This window comes from Pithys albifrons, chromosome 14 (assembly GCF_047495875.1).
Source record: "Pithys albifrons albifrons isolate INPA30051 chromosome 14, PitAlb_v1, whole genome shotgun sequence".
NCBI classification, from domain to species: domain Eukaryota; kingdom Metazoa; phylum Chordata; class Aves; order Passeriformes; family Thamnophilidae; genus Pithys; species Pithys albifrons.
Window position 1 is genome coordinate 5034786 of NC_092471.1, and position 19336 is coordinate 5054121.

A 19336-nucleotide genomic window follows, 5' to 3' on the forward strand; every position below is an offset into this window, starting at 1 on the left:
CTTGATACAAGTCATATATTCCCTTTAAATCGCATAGAGTTTTTAGTCAGTCATTGGATTGGCTGCAGCACAAGTTGATCTGGGCTGACTTAGGCATTCATTGAAGGACAAGGTGACTATAATCCGTTTATTAGCACAGCAGAGCTCAAGCAAGGAGGCCAAGGACAAAACTCTCTGATGGCACTGTGCATCCTATGCTATTCATTCCTTCATGCTGTTTGTTACTGTTGTTTACAAGAATATGTGGCTTAAGGAGGGGTTTTCCTGTCTCATATGTATGAGACAGATCAGATGAAAGATAAACAGAATTTAAAGATAAACAGTATTCTTTTGTTGAACAGTCATCTTTATAATAATTTAAATGATACCATATCTCTATGTGGAAAGGAAAATAAAGAACATGCACACACAATGCAAAGGGAGAGGAAAAAAGATTCAATCAACTTGCAGATCCAGACAGTCCAGGTTACAGCCTGGACAAGGGAGAGTGAGAAAGTGTTTGAGTGTCACTTCACCAACAGGGGGAATTTTACATGTTCATTAATAAGATTTGATTCTGGCTGATCTACTTTCCTCACTCTGCTCTCACTCTTCAGGACATTTATGCATAAAATTCTGCTGGCTTGGCTGGAATCCTGATGGAAACGTATATTTTGTTTTATTCCTCTTTTTTTTATTACTATCACTAACCTATTTTTCACTTTTGCTAAAGTAGGCAACTCAGAACTTTTGTTATGCAAATCCTGCAAACAATGTCACACCACTGGTGGGTCAAATTTGAATTCTCAGTAATAAATACATACAAGTCAGTTATCTCAAAATCATTCTTCAAGATTATTCTACTAATGATTCAAAATACATTTGAGATAAGTCTAACATGCCACTGAGCATGTTCAAGAAAAAATTACATTCACTGAATACATTATCCTCTGTGGAGTATTTATTCAGAATGATTCAATAAGTTTCACCATTTTTCTTCCTATCATATTCAAAAATTAGTTGCTCAGTGGCAACTAATCTGTCAATAGTATTTCCACAAGGTCCAGGTTTTTTGCTTCCCTTCCCAATAATCACAGCTACTTTGACCACTTGGCCTATTGGCTCATATGAACTATCTGCTTGTTTTAATCTCTCAATTGCTGTACTAAGATTCACTTTGATTCTCTCAAACCTTACCCAAGGGTCAAAAGAAGAACCAAAGGTCTGAGCTGCAGCACTTTGTTAGCAGATGACCTCGCTGAAGGCAAACTCTACAGTCTTGTCAGCCTCGTTATTCCCTCCAAGCATGTCCATCAACTTTTTTTAATTACTTGCTCATTGGCAGAATCAGAAAGTGCTTCACTAATTGTACAGCTTCACAACGTTTTTCTGTACAGTGTTAATGCCTGAAGTCATACCAGCCACAACATTTGTTATTAAAAGTTCCATAAATATATTGTCTCGGAATTATTATAACTACAAGGATTTAGACAATGCCAGCAAATATTCAGGTGCCTTTGCATGGATTTAGTTTTTCCTATAACAACAACAAAATATATTAAAAGAAAATTAACAAGGAGTCTTCATTAACAACATGTATATCATAAAGCAACCAAGCCAAAAGGTACTTTTGTAAACATGATGTCAGGGAAAAGAAAGATCTCAGAGATATTTTGCCATTTCAGTAGAACAGTTGGGAGCAAACAGCAGCAGTAACTCTGCTCTACTGCATGTCATTTCAGAGTTTACACACAATAGTTCACAAGATTTATGGCAAGTTAGTTATACTTATATCCCATGGCATTTTAGCCCTCAACAGCAGAAGAAAAAAATAAAAAGAACTACAAAGAGAGGTGGCTGCTGCAGCCTGTCCTCCTCCACCAGCACTGCTGTTCCTGGAGTGCTGAGGGACTGACTCCATTCAGGATTAACCAGCTGGGAGGGCAGAGAACAAGACAACAAACATCCATAGGAGTTGGTAGGATGTTATTTGGTGGAAGAACTGATGAGTGGAAGTGAGAGAGAGTGATCTGACAGCCACAGAGCTACAAAACAGGGGAACCAACTCACTGTACTCACTTCATTGGCTACTGGATTTTACACAGCACAAAGAAATAACATTACCTAAAACTACTATTCCACCCCCACCATCACCATCCCTTCTTTGCAAGGTTTCCTTAGAAATCAACAATATTCCACCCACGGTTTTTAAAGATAATTCATTTTCTCAGCACAAAGTTTTATTGCATGCAGCAGTAGCAATGAATTTGCACTCTAATTCTCGTTTTTAACTTCTGCTTGCTGGTACAGAGCCAGAGAACCTTCCAGAATTTCTGGTAAAACATTATTTTGGGTTTCCTTGATAGTGTTGAGCACTAACAGCTTCAGAAGGCCCTTGGGGACATCAGTAAGTGTTTTATAAGTTTAGCAGCTCAGTTTTCTCACCAGGCTATGGTTTTTGTCATGTAATCTAAAAAAATCTACATCTGCACAAGATCATCAGTTCCTGCTTTCCACTGAGCTACCAGATGAAAATGCTTGTCCCACAGTAAGTAGTAATGACACACTGTCCTCACTGCAGCCTGTTCTGGAGAAGGAAAATGACTGTGGAATGCCCCAAACAAATCCTTTTACAGAAAGTGTTTCCAGTTAAAGAAGGACAAAAGAACAATCTATACCATAAACAACCTTAATGCTTAAAGGCAGAATGAGAGTGAAGGTTGAACATGAAGTAAGATTTAATTCTGTATTTCAGACCTTTTAAATGGATGAATATCAGTTTGAAAACCTGGTTTCAACTACTTCTCGTAGAAAAGTAAATAAAAAGCCAATTGCAAAGACAAGTCCAGAATGCCTTGAGGACAGATTGTCTGCAACTGGCTGGGAAAGAAATTTTCTCCTCTATGAATGGAACTTACTCTCTATGTTCCTTCTCTCATACTGCACAATTGATGACTTCAATCTATCTATCATTTAACATATTTACAAAATTAAATCTGGCTCAGATGAAGGAATTTGGACCAAATCTCATTTTGTAGCTATTTTAGTTGGCAAAGTTGGATATGATAATATTTTCATAAAAGTTTTACTTGCCATTGTGTGAGTTCAAGGGGATCTATAGAAGTTGGGTATGTTTCAATAGCTAATAAGGCAGCAATTTCTTTGATGGCACAAGCAAATTAATTAACTTTCCTATGACATTCTCTTGTCATTATTGTTAATTCTAAATTAATCCTGAGAAACCAACATTTTATTTGCTTAAGTGGGAGGATTACTGATCCTATTACAGATACTACACAGTTTCAGTGAGGAAACTGTGACATCTTCAGAAGTCCAGGGTATATATAGACTGCCAGACCTTTTCCAATAGGATGTTCCATGGAAGCAGCTCTTGTTCCCCTGGTGGGATTGTGAGTGTGGGTCTAAAGTCTTCTCATACTGACATATAACACAGCCAGTTCCAAAATACTGGATGGTGACTAATACAAAATTACCCTGGAAAAAAAAAGATTAAAAGAATTCTTCTACTGATTGGAATTGCCATTAAAACATCCATCAGGGAAGATAATACAAGAATAAATTTGCTTCCAAAGCAGAGCTTTCCTCTTGCAACTTAAGATACTGACACATTTTCTTCACGAAGAACCTTTCACTGGGCTCTTAAAAATTCCAAAGAGCAAATATTTGGGGTTTAGCCTGTGCTTTAGTTTTGGGTATTTCACCTTTGAGAACTTTAGTCAGAGAGGCAAATGATGGCATAAATAAATTTATTTAAAAAACCAAACAAACCAACAAAAATAGAAAGAGGTTTTTAACCATTGGAAAGAGAAATCTTTGTAATATCCTTGCAACTGGAAGACAACAATCAAGCTGGTTTTAACCAGCACAACTGATTTATTTTCATTCAGACAGGACTCTTACATGCACAGCTGACTAATAGCTGGGGAGAGGCAGGCTAGAAATGGAAAGGAATTTTTCAGCCAATGTTTCCAAATTTTTCTACCCATTCATTTTGGAACAAAGGGATATGTATGTATGTGCTCCACAAACAATTCATCAATTCAAAACAAATAAATGCAGTGTGTATATTTCCAGCCTGTGGTAGTTCTGAAGTAATTTATATCAGTTTAATTTAAAAATATCTTCTTAGAGATATTTGTGATTAAGTATCAGCTGCAGTTACTTTGTGCAGAAGTGGGAAAAACATCTGGTAGTGAAAAACAGACCTTGAGCTTGCTGACACAGTTGGAATCACAGTGAATGGGAAACAGGAGAGAAATGATGAGCTCTGCCCAGCACAATATGATAAAGTCACTTGAGCAGAGTCCCCAAAAGAGCTGTTATCACTCTAAATACCAACTTAATGGTTCTGTCCTTCATATGTATTTTGAAATTCCTCATATAGACTGTATAACCTTCAATGGTGACTAACAGGTATTCTTTTTGTTCTTAAACTTGGCCTCAGGTTAATTTGGAATAATCTGGTGCACACTGGCCATGTGACCCTTGCAATGAACACACTTTTATTATTTATGGATGGCCTTGTAAACTGGGAAGTCCATCTGCTCCTGGCTGCAAGGTTTGCATGACATGATTCAGTGATTCACCACGAGACTAAATTATCAGATATTTCAGCCAAATTTTTCAAAAATTTTAGTTTTTAGAAGCAGTGTGAAACAAAAAAATACTCAATGCAAATTGAGTCATTTGAGATCACTTCATAACAATGAAGTTATTTTCTCACATCACCTTTTAGTGTAAGAGTTGAGGAATGTCACGAAAGCATGAAAAAATTCAGTATAGGAAAAAATTCCATGAATTAGCAGTTACAAGACAATTCAATAGGATTAGAGCCTCAGGTTTTTTTCATAAAATATTCTTTCATGAAATACAAATCAAACACAAAGTACTCCTTTCACTCAATTGCTACTGGAATGTGTCTCAGTACTTGATCATAAAAGCTCTGCTGATACACTGAGAAGGCAAGAGATAACTCATGGCACAAGATCTGCCTTTGCAATAAATCCAGACAGGTTGGACAAGGCCAAACACTTTACAAAAACTGTTTCCATTATTATGAACTGAGGAACATAATTGAATATGTGAAGCATATTAAGGCTTCAAAACCTCAGATGACTATTCTGGCATTACCAAATCACACTACATTGCATATAATCCTTTAAATTATATTCCAACAGTGGCTGCAATCAGCAGTCAGCAAAAAGCAGTTCATCACTCCTGACTCTAAGGGCCATCCCCAGACTTACAGTAACAGTTACTTCATTCAGTTTATAAATTTCCTTAAGGTAACTCTTTTTTGTTGTTGCTAACTCCTTGATGTTCACTGGTTCTTTTCAGTGTAAATCAAACAGACACACTATAGATCTATTTTTAAAAAGCGAACCAGAATTCATTTATATTTGGCCTCCTCTTTCCTCACTGATTATTGATGTCAAGGTCATCCCTGCAACCATCAGCTCCCAAATTGCAGCTCCATCAGGATTACAGGGCACCAACAGCTCTGCTTCCCTTTCCTGCAGGGGCTGATGTTAAAGTGTGGCAGCTTCAGGAACACTTTAAAATACAAACCCACTGACTTTTCTCTCTCCCGGCAAAAAGTATAAATTAGCTATTTCTATGAACTATACTTGAAAAAGGGTTAAAAAAAAATCCCACCTCGGTCAGTACAAAGCTTTGCAATTGTAAACCCACCAAACTGACGCACTAGAGGGCACGATTTAGCCAAAAATGTGCTTTGTCGGCAGGACGACGGGTGGGGGGATGGAGGAACACAAAGAGCTCTTCTCTTATAATGCAACAGTAATGGCTAGGAAAATGTTAAAATTGATTTTATCTGAATTATCCTTTTCATCATGCCTAAAACAAGATTACAAAGATGCTCTTTAGAGAGATGTCCTTCTCACTCTTCAATACCCTGAACTGGAAGAGGTTGGATGAGGAAAGATGCTCCATAAAGTATATTTTAATGAAAGTGTGGCAAAGAAAAATCTCCCCAAGAGTCCTGGTGCACACAAGTGTTCAGGGAAAAGAACAGACCTGTCAGAAAGAATTTCTTGGAAAAGGCACGATAAATTATTTTGGGTTTCCATTCCATTTGCAAACTTCAGTGTCTAGTTTTCATAATGACACTTTATAGCCAGCAGCCTGAAAGGTACTACTCACTTCCCAATAAAAGTAACCCCAAAGGTGTCTAAAATTAGAATTATATTTTAATACACTTTTCTTGCCTTGCTGCTGCCTGAACTTGTACAGAGAGTTGGAAATGATAACCACTACAACTTGGAGGAACACAACACCTTCCCTGGAGCCAAATAACACAGCAGTGCTGCATAAGGGGGAAAAAAAAAGGTAACACTACTTGCAATTCCCTCACCTTATTTAGCTCCATTCAAGTTGATTTGTAACACACAAGAAGATGCACAACCTCATGTTTTGGTGGCTCATCACTTCAAACTATTACAATTACTAAACCATACTGTAGTAATATTGGCAACATCTCTGCTGCAAATTCTCTGATGGGCAGATCAACAGGAGAGAGTGAATTGCTCCACAGGAATGAGCTTCTCTTCAGTCCACTGCAGCTGATTGCTCAGTACAAACCAGTATTGTTATTTTTAAAGCATTTACGGTTGTCAGTAGGCAGATATTAACAGTAAAGAAAAATAATACAGTTGCTCCAAATGATATTCAGAAATGCTGAACATCAAAGGTGTTACCAGGCAAGTAGATCATATTTTCTCTATAAAGAAGTTTAACCTCTGACTTCACAGCCTTAAGGCAGTTGTGCCTCCTAATCAGCCTCTGTGTCTCTCAACCTTCCTCCTGCAGTTGCTGAAATCATTAGGCAGGGAATTGGTGAGGAAGCCATGGAAACTCACACTAACAGCAGGGAATAAAAGTCTTAATGGTGATAACTCACACTAAAAATGACAATTTATGGTTTTTTACAGCATGTAATATAATTTATGGCATGTTACACACTGATGTATATGCCTAATGAGTGTTGTAGAAAGCCATAAATCATCAGCGTTTCCAACTTCCCATTAAGACCTCATTTATTACACTGCTCCAAAGTATATTCTCATGATAACCACACCCTTGTCTTGCTTTATTATAATATAGATAAAAGAGAGAAAAGGTAGATGTAACAGCAGCCTCACACAATATTAAAACCAAAACCACACTCCAATCCAGCAGAATAATAAAAAAAAAATTAAAAAAAGTCTTTGCACTGACTTTCCAGATTTTATTTATTTTATTAACAACTGAGGGAGCACACAAAAACATTTTATCACATTTATCCTCTGCAATGTAATACCTCATTTAAAGAGGTAATATAAAAGGGGAATAAAAAAAAAAAGCCTGTCTCCAGAGCAACAGTTCCCTCCACTGATGACTATCATCATACTTAATCTGGTATTATGGGCTAGTGTGGTTGCAATATGCATAAAAGAATCCAGAGCTGAAGAATCAGTAGCCAATCTTAAATAACCACGTTACCCTAAAAAAAAAGTGCTTAATATTGAGAAGACAGACAAAACCCCAAATAATACAGAGCATTCTGATGATACAAAACACTGAGCATCAAAGGAAGATTAAAAAAAGAAATCCATAAGAAAGAAAAAAATAATAAGACAAACATGGTATGTCTGGACACTGTTTTGGGGTTTGCCTGGGACTTTTGCTTTAGGCATTAGTTTCTAAGTCTCTGGATAATTATTTGAACAGCTCAGAGAAAAATCAAGTGAAATTTCATAAATTTCAGATGAGAGGCTGCAAACAGTGCCTGGTGTGTTATTAAGGAATGTCCTTTAAAAAAAAAAAGAATAAATCTCAAGGACAGGACAGAACTTCTGGTCAAACTGAAAGCAAAAAACCACACTCTGAGAACTGTTAACAACCTGCAGATCAGTCTAAGTGGTTGACCTTTAAAACCCCTTTTTTTTCTTTTAAACACAATTCTATGGATCATACATACAAAAATGCCTTTATCCATAAACACGAGTGTAATGAAAACAGGTGAGATTATGCCAACCATAAAACAAACACAGCTGGTTTATGTTTTAGCTTTAATATTTCATTAAACGTTGCAAGAGCTCCATCAAAGCAGTACTGCTATTCAAAAGGATTCATTTTATTTGTGGTAGTCTTGAGAAACAGAGTTTACAGGTCTCCCTACAGAAGCCACTTACCCACCTTTCTGTGTACACAAAGGGCAATGTTTGCAACCCTAAAAGGCAAACACCAAATAGAGTTGGAAACACAGCCCACATATTTTTGTTAAGATACCCACTTCTATCTCAGAAGTGGAAACTAAACCAGGCAACTTCTTTCAGTTCCCTGTTGCAGTAACTGTATCACACAAACTTCCCTTATCAGCAAATATAACAAAAGTCATAAAACAATTTGGGTTGGAGGGACCACAGTGACCTGATCTGGGGGACAATTTCAGAAATGGTCACTTATATGCTCTCATTTCTCCAGGAACCTTCTTTTGGAGTAGAGATAGGACAAAAAACCATTAGCCATAAAACAATGTGCCCAAAACAACTCTTCAGCTGGAACACTATGTATGACCAAGAAGAGGTTATTTCTCAGCTTTTCTCAGTGCTGTAACAGAAATATGTCATTCTTGGAGACAGAATGAAAAGGACCCTGCTAGAGCCAGATGAATTCTGGTTTGTCCACACCAGAGTCCCTCAATTTGCACTATGCTAACAACTCCTCAGGGTAAGCCCTGACTTAAAGAACAAGCAATTCAGCAATTTCCAGATCTTTATTTTGTCGGGAAATTTTTAGTGCACCCCTTGAGGCAACTTAAACATGTTTGTTTTGGAACATTAAAAAAGAAAAAGTAAATAAACAAAAGAGCTCTGCATTGAATAAAGTCTTAGAGCCACAAGTAGTTTGACAGGGAGTCTACAGAGATGCATCACAAAATTCCTTATTCTTCACACCCACTTTCACCAGCTCTGCTCCTGTGGGCATCACATGGGGCACCTCAGCCTGGTTCTGTGCCCACACCCAGCCCATCTCTGCTTCCTCAGGGCAGCCCTTGAGCCTGGAATTCCACAAAAACCACAAGGCAATGCTGGGACTGTTTCCTACTTCATCATCACAGAAAACTTCACTCACCAACAAATTGTTTTGTCACTGAAGTTCCTGTTTACAGACAGCTGAGTCCCTGCTGAGTTTCTGCCCTCTTGCCCACCATTCCAGCTCATTCCTTGGTCATAAACTCCTCTCCTGAGCAGTTACACATCACATTTGCCCATCATTCTTCACCAAAACCCACCCAACCACGGCGCCTTTAAACCTGCCTGTGGCCACACCACAGGCTTTACCCAGGTGAAAGTGCTTGTCTTAAAATCCACCTGGCAATGATTTCTCCTAAACCCACATCAATTATCTCACATTTTCACATGCTAGCAAGATCTAGAAACATTAATTGCCAGTTTGCAGGGGGAAAGGTCAAAACTGCTTAGAGCTACAAGCCAAACACTGTAATCCATCTACAGCCCACCCTTAGCAGAGAAACCTCCAAAATCTTGCAAATCTCCCAAGTACATGATGCAAGCCCTGGAGCACTTCAGTCTGCTCAGCAATGATAAAGGTTTGAGCATTTGCTGACACCTTAAAAACAATTGTCTCTCACAAAAATTCCATTCTGTGTAAAGCCATAGATATTACTGATGCCATGGTCTGAAAAGCCTCTTAACTTCTCCTTACACAACTGCAGCAAGTGCAATGCCACACTAAGAGCCAGAAGTAACATCTGTTGAGTTGCAATTCTTCCCAAAATTTTCAATGCTTTAATGATTTTATGTGGTTGTGTTTTCTATCAGAGGTTCAGTCTCTGTCACTTCAAAACACAAAAGAGTAGTTGCTGCTTTCAGTAAGAGCTGCTTAACTACCATGAAGACTTTTAGTTGGGATGAAGAAGCTAAACCAGGAACAGCCAAGCCCCCAGTAATGGAATTTAAAATTAATATTTATTAATTGTATAAGACAATCCCTGTCTGAAGCAATACAAGAAAATAATGGGAAAACTTGATGAAATTACCAATAAACCATCTATGTAAGACAAGCTTTTTAGGTCTGAAACAGAACAAGTGCTCAGGTCTCCCAATAAGAAGTTCACAGTCTGATTAATTAGACCAAAGAAATCTAATAATAAAATCTTGGGAGATGCCAAACAATTCTAAAGAAGTGTCATTTATTTTGCTCTTTCTTCTTCCTCTACCAGCATGAGTGAGTTTTAAACACACACACATACACACACTTCAGTTTCTTCCATATACTAATTTTTTGCCATTAAAATTAGAGATTGCCTTGAGTAGTTAAAAATTACCCCCAGCAATGTAAGTGCTCTTTGCTGCAAGGCAGAACCTGTGACCAAGAGCCCTCTTTTCTACTAAGTTTGAGAGATTTACACCATGTAAGAGTAAACTAATGAACACAATTCAGATAGTGCTGTAACTCATTCAGTAACAACACCTCAAAACAGTTAAATGGAAAAGACAATTAGGACAATCAGCATTTGGACTTCTCCATTGCTTCAAGTGTTTATAGTGTTGCATCAGATAGAAGAAAGTTGGAGGAACATTTATGAGTTGTACTTAAACCCAGCATTTTAGAAATTAGGATACCAGACCAATCTCAAGCCCACTGTGTATTTTCATATTTATAATCTAAGCACAAAAAGAGTGGATCTTTCTGGTGATGGATGAATAGAAGAGTGATGGTGGTGAGTGAATGGAAAGCAGAGAAGTACTCACTTCTGAAGCAAATATGCACTGCCTGCAACATCTAAATCAATCAGTAAAAGAAAGAAAGTGATGCTGAAAACAAGCAGATTTTTTAAATTACAATTACAATTTCCCAAAGGGAAGGAAAGAAAAAAATTAACTCGCTCTCAATTCATTTAAAACTTCACTCCCATGGAACTTACTAGTTCTGAAGAAAAAAAAAAGTCATTGCTGAAACTTTGGCATCTGCAAAAGTCATTAAAATTAATGAGAATATTTGATATTTATTTGCAAGAAAAAATGTAGTATATTTTTTCTGCATGAGAAAAATCTCCAGTCTCCCAGGAACAGAATTAAGAAATAAGCTATCAGGTACTGAAAGCCTCTGAATCAAATTCCAGCTTCAAATCCTCACTGAATTTTCCCCAGCTCTTGTTATGAGATACCTATTTACATTGTATAATAAAAGTTGTTTTCAGCACAGGAAACTTTATTTATCCTGTTCTTTTAGTCTAACAAAACACACTTTAGCCCCACGCAGCAGCAGACAGCTTTGGAATATAAAGATGTAGGTGAGGTAAAGCCACACATTGATTGTGTTCTCTGCCCCATTGCCATTTCAGTGGGCAGCTCCTCCCCATCCTGCCATCCTGCAACATTTAGCATTCTGCAACATTTAGCATTCTGGCTGAATGACACATTTATTATATTCAAATAAGCTGAACATTTCTGCAGGGGACAGTTTACAAATGCAACTTGCTGTTCCCAGTGTGCCTTTCCATAGAAAAATATACCAGCATTTCTTAGGAGATCAAAGGGCAAGAGCCAAGCTCTGCTTTAGCACCCACCAGGTTTCCAGTCCAACAGGGACATTCTTTTTGTTTCTCCTTTGGTCCTGTGCAATCTGCACGGGGAGGAGACATGACTTTGCAGCAGAGCAGAGAGAGGTGCTGCATTTCCAGATGGGATGGGTCAATTCACTTTAGAACATCTTGCTGCTGATCTTCTCCCAATTTCATCAGCAAATAATACATGGCATAACCCTGTGCAAGGGAATACTTACCCTATCAGGCTCTTAAGAGCCATGATTCAGGACTTCCATTTTAATGGCTGGAGAATACATTCACTGAGGTCAAAATCTGGGGTTGGTCAGCCTGGAGAAGAAAAGGCTTCAGGGAGACCTTAGAGCCCCTTCCTAGATGGGATTACAAGAACTTTTGACCTTTGAAGTGCTCTCCAGGCTGGTGTCTAAACTGCACCATTCAGCTGAGGCTCATGGAGATCATGAAATTCAGAAGACAGGTCTTTGGATCTGTTTTGGCAAACTACCTCTCTACAGAGGATAAGCTGCTACAAATACACAAAAGTATTCTGGAGTTTTAATGATTCAGGGCACAAGCCCAAAATTAGTTCCCCTCATATGAACTAATTTGCCTGTTCTGATCAGTTAAGTTTGGTCTATAACCTGAGAGCTCAGTCTTGGGCCTGATTGTCCCTCTGCATCTCACGGGAGACAACAGCAGAAATCCCAAGCTGTGAGAATACATGTTAAACTATTTATGGTGCACACACTCCTCTGCAGTGTGATCCAAATGCCATACACGTTCATACCCATACACAGCTTTTGAACTAACTTTTTTGTCCTTTTATACAACGTGGTGTCCAGGTTTGAATGAAAATTTTAATGTGTTGGTCCAACTGGTGTTTAATTAAACTGCATCTGGTTCTTCACATCTACCTGCACTGTTGGTGGGGGAGCAGAGACAGTAAAGCTGTTTCATCGTCTTTCTTCACTCAGTATTTGATCCAAGGGTCCTTTGGATGAACACAACAAACAAACCCCCCACCACTGCTGCACACAGCCCTTTTCTCTGCCAAAAGACCCTGTGCAGTTCAAACAACAGTAGAGAGGCTGATTTTGGCTTTACTGCTTCTTATTTAAAAGGAATAAAAGCACACAGAGGAAGAGCTGTTGGAGTTGGCACTGCACCACACACATTAACATGCCCCTAACCAAACCCCAGGGAAGACCCTCTCTGGGGGGGGGGAGGGATCATTGCTGGGTCCTATGAACTTTCCCTGTTATTTATACAATCCAGTTTCAATAAAAACCACTCCTGGAATCCATTCCAGTTTCTCTAGAGCTGCCTTTGCAGTGCATATGCCCCTGTTTGAGGTGTAAAGCACAACAGGATCTTGAGCATTGCAACCTCCTCGTGTATCACAGCATTTATTTCTTCTTCCTAAATCACTGCAGGCAAGCAAGGCTAAGGCACTGAAACTCAGGAAGAGGTGCTGGGGGTGGCAGAGAATGAATCAGGAGCCTTCCCTGTATCACAACAGAGGATTCCAGTTGTCTTTACAGAGAGCAGGATGAGAGCTGGCATTATTAATTGATAAGCCCAGTTATATGCACTGCTTATCAACTGATATTATGGCTGCTGATAAAAGGGAATGAACTCTGGTATTTAAATGGGGATCAGCACGTTACATCCCTTGGGTTTTCAGTCTGATTCTGACCTTAGCACAGCCTGAAGTGACTCCAGGCCCCTTCCCTGTACATGTATAAAAATGGCAATTTTACTTGTTCAACCTGCTAACTCTAAAACAAGTTGAAAGAAGAGAGCAGTTGGTCTTCAGGGAAAGTCTCTGGGAGCCTCAACAAGCTCCTGGTTTGTACTGCACAATAGGATAGTGTTGTACAGAACAGATTTGAATTGAAAAAAATTAACAGAAATAAAAGCAAAATTGAAAAAAAAATAAATATGCTATTTGATGGGTGGGCTGATGTGTTGGCTGGAATTGAGGGTTTTGTCCTAACAAGGTCTCAGAGCTGGAATTAGGAGTGTTTGTTCTAGACAGTTAACTTCAAGCATCCTTCATGATCTTGACTAATGATTATCAAATGGAAAAGTCGCAAAGGACAGAAAATTCTGCTGTGAATTCCTTCACAGCTACCCAGCAGACATCAAATATGCACACAACATTGAATACAAAGTACTGTTCAACTGCAATGCCTGTGTTAACTTCCTACAGCCCACAGGTACTGCCCAAAATCTGGGGCATGATTAAATCTGAAAGAAACTGTTCTGCATAAAGCTGAATACACAGTGAAACACATTCCCAAATTAAAGCTGCTGTTAAAGTCTTGTTATCTTGTCAGGTAATTCAACCAAGATAAATGGCCATAATTATTATACTATGATTTGGCTGTTACCCAAAAAAAAAAAAGCTAGTTGTTATCTTGGTTCTCAGTGGACTTCATGTCAGCTGGCTTTGGTGCTCTGAAGAGCTGTCATAGCTTTCATCTCTCAGCCTGTGGCCAAAATATGTTGGCCTTGCCAAAAAATACGTGTTGGTCTTGCTCAGCACAGGAGCTACTTGCATTTGGGCTTTGTTAAAAACAAACCAGGGAGAGCTGCAAATTGCTCTGAAAGAATTAATTTGGTTACAAAATAAAAGCTGAATGTTTCACCTCACGTTCTGAAATTATCCTGCTCTCATTGTCTCGCCTCTGCCGCCTGCAGGGCAATACAATCCACCTGTAATGCACCTCCAAGTGAGCAGAATGAAATCAGCATCAGCTTCAGAAAAACGTGAGCCAGATTCTTAGAGCTCAGTGCAAATAAAGGGAACAGCAAAGGTCAATGAGATTTGTAAAACAGGGCAGTATCTAAACAGACTAATTGCATTTATTAGCTGTTATTTTTGTGAGCAAAACATTTCCAGCTTCTCACAGGAAACACAATTTATGATCTCAATCAGAAAAGAAGCTGCCAGTCTAACTCAGCAATTAAAATGATTTTTTTTTGCCTTTGTGAATATTTCCATCACAGCCCTTTCCCTCATCCTCTGTATTACTCTACTGCTCAGCTCAAAGTCAATGGCTTATTCCTCACTGTTGGAACATTACAGATTTAATAATATTAATTAATATTTATTTTTCCATTCTTCATATGCTATGGAATATATATTTATATCTCTTTGTACACTGTGACACAGAATTTAATAATAACTGGGAAATCTGACTTCACATTCTCCAGTGAGAAGGATATAACAGAACTAAGCCTAAAAAGTTTTTCAGAGTTAATGACTATATTTGAGAGGTGCACAAACATAATTCACCTTGATATAACCAAGAATTCTTTGCTTTTAAAAATATATAACTCTGAAACCAGAGAATATGTATTTATAATGACTAAAATTTTATAATTTTAGGATTCGTGCTGCAAAGTCACGTTTGAAGAAAGATGTAGCATTCCTTAAAACCAGAGGCAAGAATATCATCATCATAATTTATGGTCCTCCAAAAGGGATCTTCATCCCACAGTCACGTTTACTTTGCATTAAACTCCACCATCTCAATCAACATAAGGGACTTTACAATTCAAGCCCCAGACCTTTAACTGTGTTAATTAAATGTAGTCCTGAATAACTGATGGGGGGAAAAAGTATAAGCAGGGTAAGGGGTGTTAGTTGTTTTTTTATAAAAAGGTAGAGCACATAAAACACTATTCTTGTATGTCATGCATCCCATCTGTGCTCTCAGGCTCTATTTAGTCTATTTGCAAGAAAATAAAGTTATACAGGACATGGCAGCTTCTACCTCACATGGAAGGAATACACTCTCAGCAGCATCACTCTGACAGGACATTCCTAAATCTTTACATCCTTTAGAAATAAAACACATTTGCAAAGGGAAGACTTTGTCTAAAACTGAGAAAATAATTTACATGGAAACCCTAAATTTCAAAATCCCAGTATAAATGAAAAACTGCACAGTAAAATAGGACTTTATTATTGTGTTTTCCTGCTGAATGCTTTCAATACACAGTTTGAGAACTGGTGACCAGGTGTCAGAAAACCTTCTTGGGATATTCAATTTTGATACTGCTTGACCTGAACCAGTTCTGTTTTGTAAATACCTGTTTATCAATGTTAAAACACCTGAAACTTTAGAGTAAGCTGTGTGAAATCAAGCACAGAGTGGGGCACAAAGTCCATATTAGGTGTAGAATGTGTGTGATCTTGTCTAAACCTACATCTGGAGTTAATTTATTGCCAGCTGGGGCATGGGGGCACTCACACACTTTTCTGTCACACTTTCCTTGGGTGACTCACTATGACAGAGAGGACAGGAAATCAAATGTAGTTTCTTGCTTAAGCAAAGGTGTAGCAGGCCAAGAGTTTTTATAAATTGTAGGGAGATTTTTCAAGCAGAGGTATTTATTGAAGGAGATTTTCTTGCAAATTTGCCTGTCAATAAAATGTTGATTAGAAGATTCTTCTTGAATACTGCACCAACAGAAGATAAATACTAAGTCAGAGTAGAGCTTGTTTATGGTTTTTTGATGAGTCTTGAGAAGACAAGTAGCAGAGAGTGGACTTCAGCATTGGAAACAATTTGACATAGGAAATGTGTCAGTTTAATTACTTTGGAAAAAGAGAATATGAATTTAAAAGCATTGCTCAGTTGAGAATCAAACTCTTTTTCCATTTATTACAGATGCACAGAAGTGATTTTCTTAGCATTGAGTAGTGTATTGATTAATTTCTAAAAATCATGTTTCACACCTAACAAATTGCCTTAGTCTATGGCATCCCAAACCCACAAGTTTTCTCAAGCACTTCATCACACACCTTCTGCCAAGAGAATTCTGGGTTCCTGTTATTTGTACTCAGGTTTTTCACTGAGGTGCCCAGAATAACAGTGATGTTGATTAGATATCAATGAGCTACTCCAGACCAAACCTGGTGAGATGCAATTTAACAGATTGTTAATTGAGCACCTGGAATGTAAAACAAGAGGTACATTAAGAACAAAGAAAAGTATTTTTATTTTACAAAGGAATGATGGGGAACTCAGTGAAGGCAGAGCGCTCCCAGCTGTTCCAGATCCAGGGGGAGTGAAGGGCATTTTCACAGTATTCCCATCCCAGAATGTGACAATGCACAGAGGAGTCTCTGTGGCAAATCCTAACATACAATTTCTCTACAGGGAGAAGGAAATTAAATGCAAAGGTATCAGGTCGTGGGGAACAAGCTTTCAGTGCCGTTTAATGATGCTCAGCTGAGGTACATCACATTAAACTGAGTTGTCTGGCAGGTGCAACATGTGCACTGCAACTGCTTTTTCATAACCTGCCTTTTCAAACACAAACTCAGTGCAAAACCAACAGCCTCTCAAAAAAGTCTCTGCATGAGCAAAAGTAACACTGGTGCAAGTTACAGGCTTGGAATTTTTTAAGACCCTAATGGGGTCCAGGCAGCTCTAAATGTTTCAACACTATCCTGGCTGAAATGATGTTATTCTTACTAAGTGGGGAAAGCACAAGTGGCAAATCTTTGGCAATAAGCTAAAAGAAAAGGGATTTTTATTAGTGTTACATTCAGCATATTCTGGATTGGTGGGTTTGTTCTGTCCTTGGAAATCAAGAGAGTTCTGTTAACTACAGGAAATGCTCCATTTTGCAATGATCCCAAAGCAAAGTTTCCTCATACTCTTCCTACTAAAGACCTAGATGACAACACAGGGGAGGGAATAGTGGGAAAATAATGGAATAAAATCCTGGGGATAAAGGTGTGCAAAAGTCATATTCAGAAAACAACTGAGAATATGCATTATTTCTCTCTGCTCTTTCTATACCATAGCAGCTGAAAAATCCAACAAATTCAGAATCAGAAAATAACTATCCATTCCATTCTATAAAAAAAGGAAATTCCTGTCAAATCCTATGCAGGATGGAGGCTACAGTATCAGATGTGCCTTATACAATTTAAAAAATCAAGGTTGAGCAGAGTAGACTACATTGAGATAATAATATAAAACCAATTTCTAATAGTTCTAACTACTTTTGAGGCATTTAATGAAGTAGGAGGTTGAGCACTAACGCTGAGGATGCTTTAAGTGGGTTACTGTAAGGATAGTAAAATGTGTATATTTAAACTGAAATAAACTGGGAAGGGAAGGAAAGGGATTCCTCAGCTGCTCTTCAGTGTGCTGCTGAATTCCTTTCCTCTGAGTTGATCTAAATTCGAAATGCAAGGCTGGTTTTCCTTAACATTCAATAATTCCTGGATTTGGAAGTTTGGGGTGTTGAAAGAACCAAGGTTTGGATTTGTCTCACCTATGATTGATGGAAAACTTACAGAAATGGGAATTTAATGTAGGTTTGTCATCTCAGTGCACATGACTGAATGGAACTTTACTGCTGTCATCTGAAAAGTTACGTAACATTTCAACCTCAGGAGAAAATGACAGTGCTGATAAAATACATATGGTGTATAATATAACCTACTAACCTCAACTTTTTGAGAATATAATGCCAAAAATGTACTTTCATCAAGCAGTTTCATCCAAACCCAGGTTATTAGCAGATGTATAACAAAACTATTTTATTGGAATAGAGAATTAAAACAATACTGTACAGCTTTATTCATTTTAAAGAGTGTTCTTATTAGGAGCTTTTCCCTAATGAAGAGGGCATAAGTCATAAGGAAATGGATATCCTTTGCTTTCTTTTATTATTAGGCACAAGGTCTTTACCATAAGTCATTTCAGATGCTGTGAAAGCCAAAGGGATATTCTGAAGTACTTTGCTTTATGCCCATTATGTCCTTAGCACAATGGATAAAGAACCTGCATTGCATCTTTAATTGAAAACCACTCAATTTTATCCTTGTCAGATGATGGGGAATTACTAGACTATTCTATATGTTTTTTTAAGCTGACTACATTCAGGACAGCTGGCAGGTATTCAAGATGAGGTTGAGTCTAACATTAAGTATTTTAATTTTTGAAATAATCATTCTGTTAACCAGTCCCAGCAGCTCTTTACAGAGCAGAGGGAGTGAGACCATGGGTGCAGATTCAAACTCAGTGGCTGTAGTGAAAATGATGCCTCAGGTAAAGTTGTCTGATAAAGCTGACAAGAAAAGCCTCTAAGCAACAGTTTTGCTGATGGCACTGAAGGGTAATGAAAGCAAAAATTAGAAATAAGGATTTTACTACTCACTCCACTAAGATAATGCAGAAGTGAAAAAGGCTGTAAAATAGATTCTCTAATGAAAACAGTCCAACAAAGGCTATTCTGAGGGTATGACTCCATGTGTTTGTTAGATACAGGGGTAGAAACTTCAATATATTGAAACTATTTAAAGTACATACTTTTCATGGGATTTTGTTTCCATGCTGTGCTTTATCTCTGGTTCCTTTTGTTACTTTCAGCAACTAAAGAAAATGCTGCTAGTTCTGAACTATAATTACATTTTTCATACAGCCACTGCAGACATACTTTTAAAGATAGAATTATTAACTAAAGAATATGTGTTTGGGAATTCTTATTTGTTCTTCTTCCTCTGTTATATGATATCTGCCCCTATCTGAATGTGCTCATCTTGTCCAATTTCAAAGCCAGATTAAAAGGCCAGAAATAATGGCATTTTTTTCTTTAAAGCAGAGCTGGGTGTGGGTCCTGTCCTCCCACTGCTGTCAGTGGAAGCTCTGCTTGCTGCACCTCCTGGTGGGACAGGTTTGGGAGGCACAGGGTCCATTTAGCTCATGCCATGCCTTGCTTGCTTTGTCAAAG

The 19336-nt window shown here is 38.1% G+C and overlaps 1 long non-coding RNA gene across 1 annotated transcript in view; it reads right to left on the minus strand.

Moving 5' to 3' along the window:
• The window catches only part of LOC139678648 (uncharacterized), a 60571-nt gene extending 44127 nt beyond the window's left edge, over positions 1 to 16444 (minus strand). Inside the window, exon 1 of the long non-coding RNA XR_011699065.1 lies at positions 16389 to 16444. This is a non-coding gene — a long non-coding RNA (uncharacterized lncRNA). The remainder of the gene's footprint in view (positions 1 to 16388) is intronic.
• Positions 16445 to 19336: the final 2892 nt, after the last annotated feature.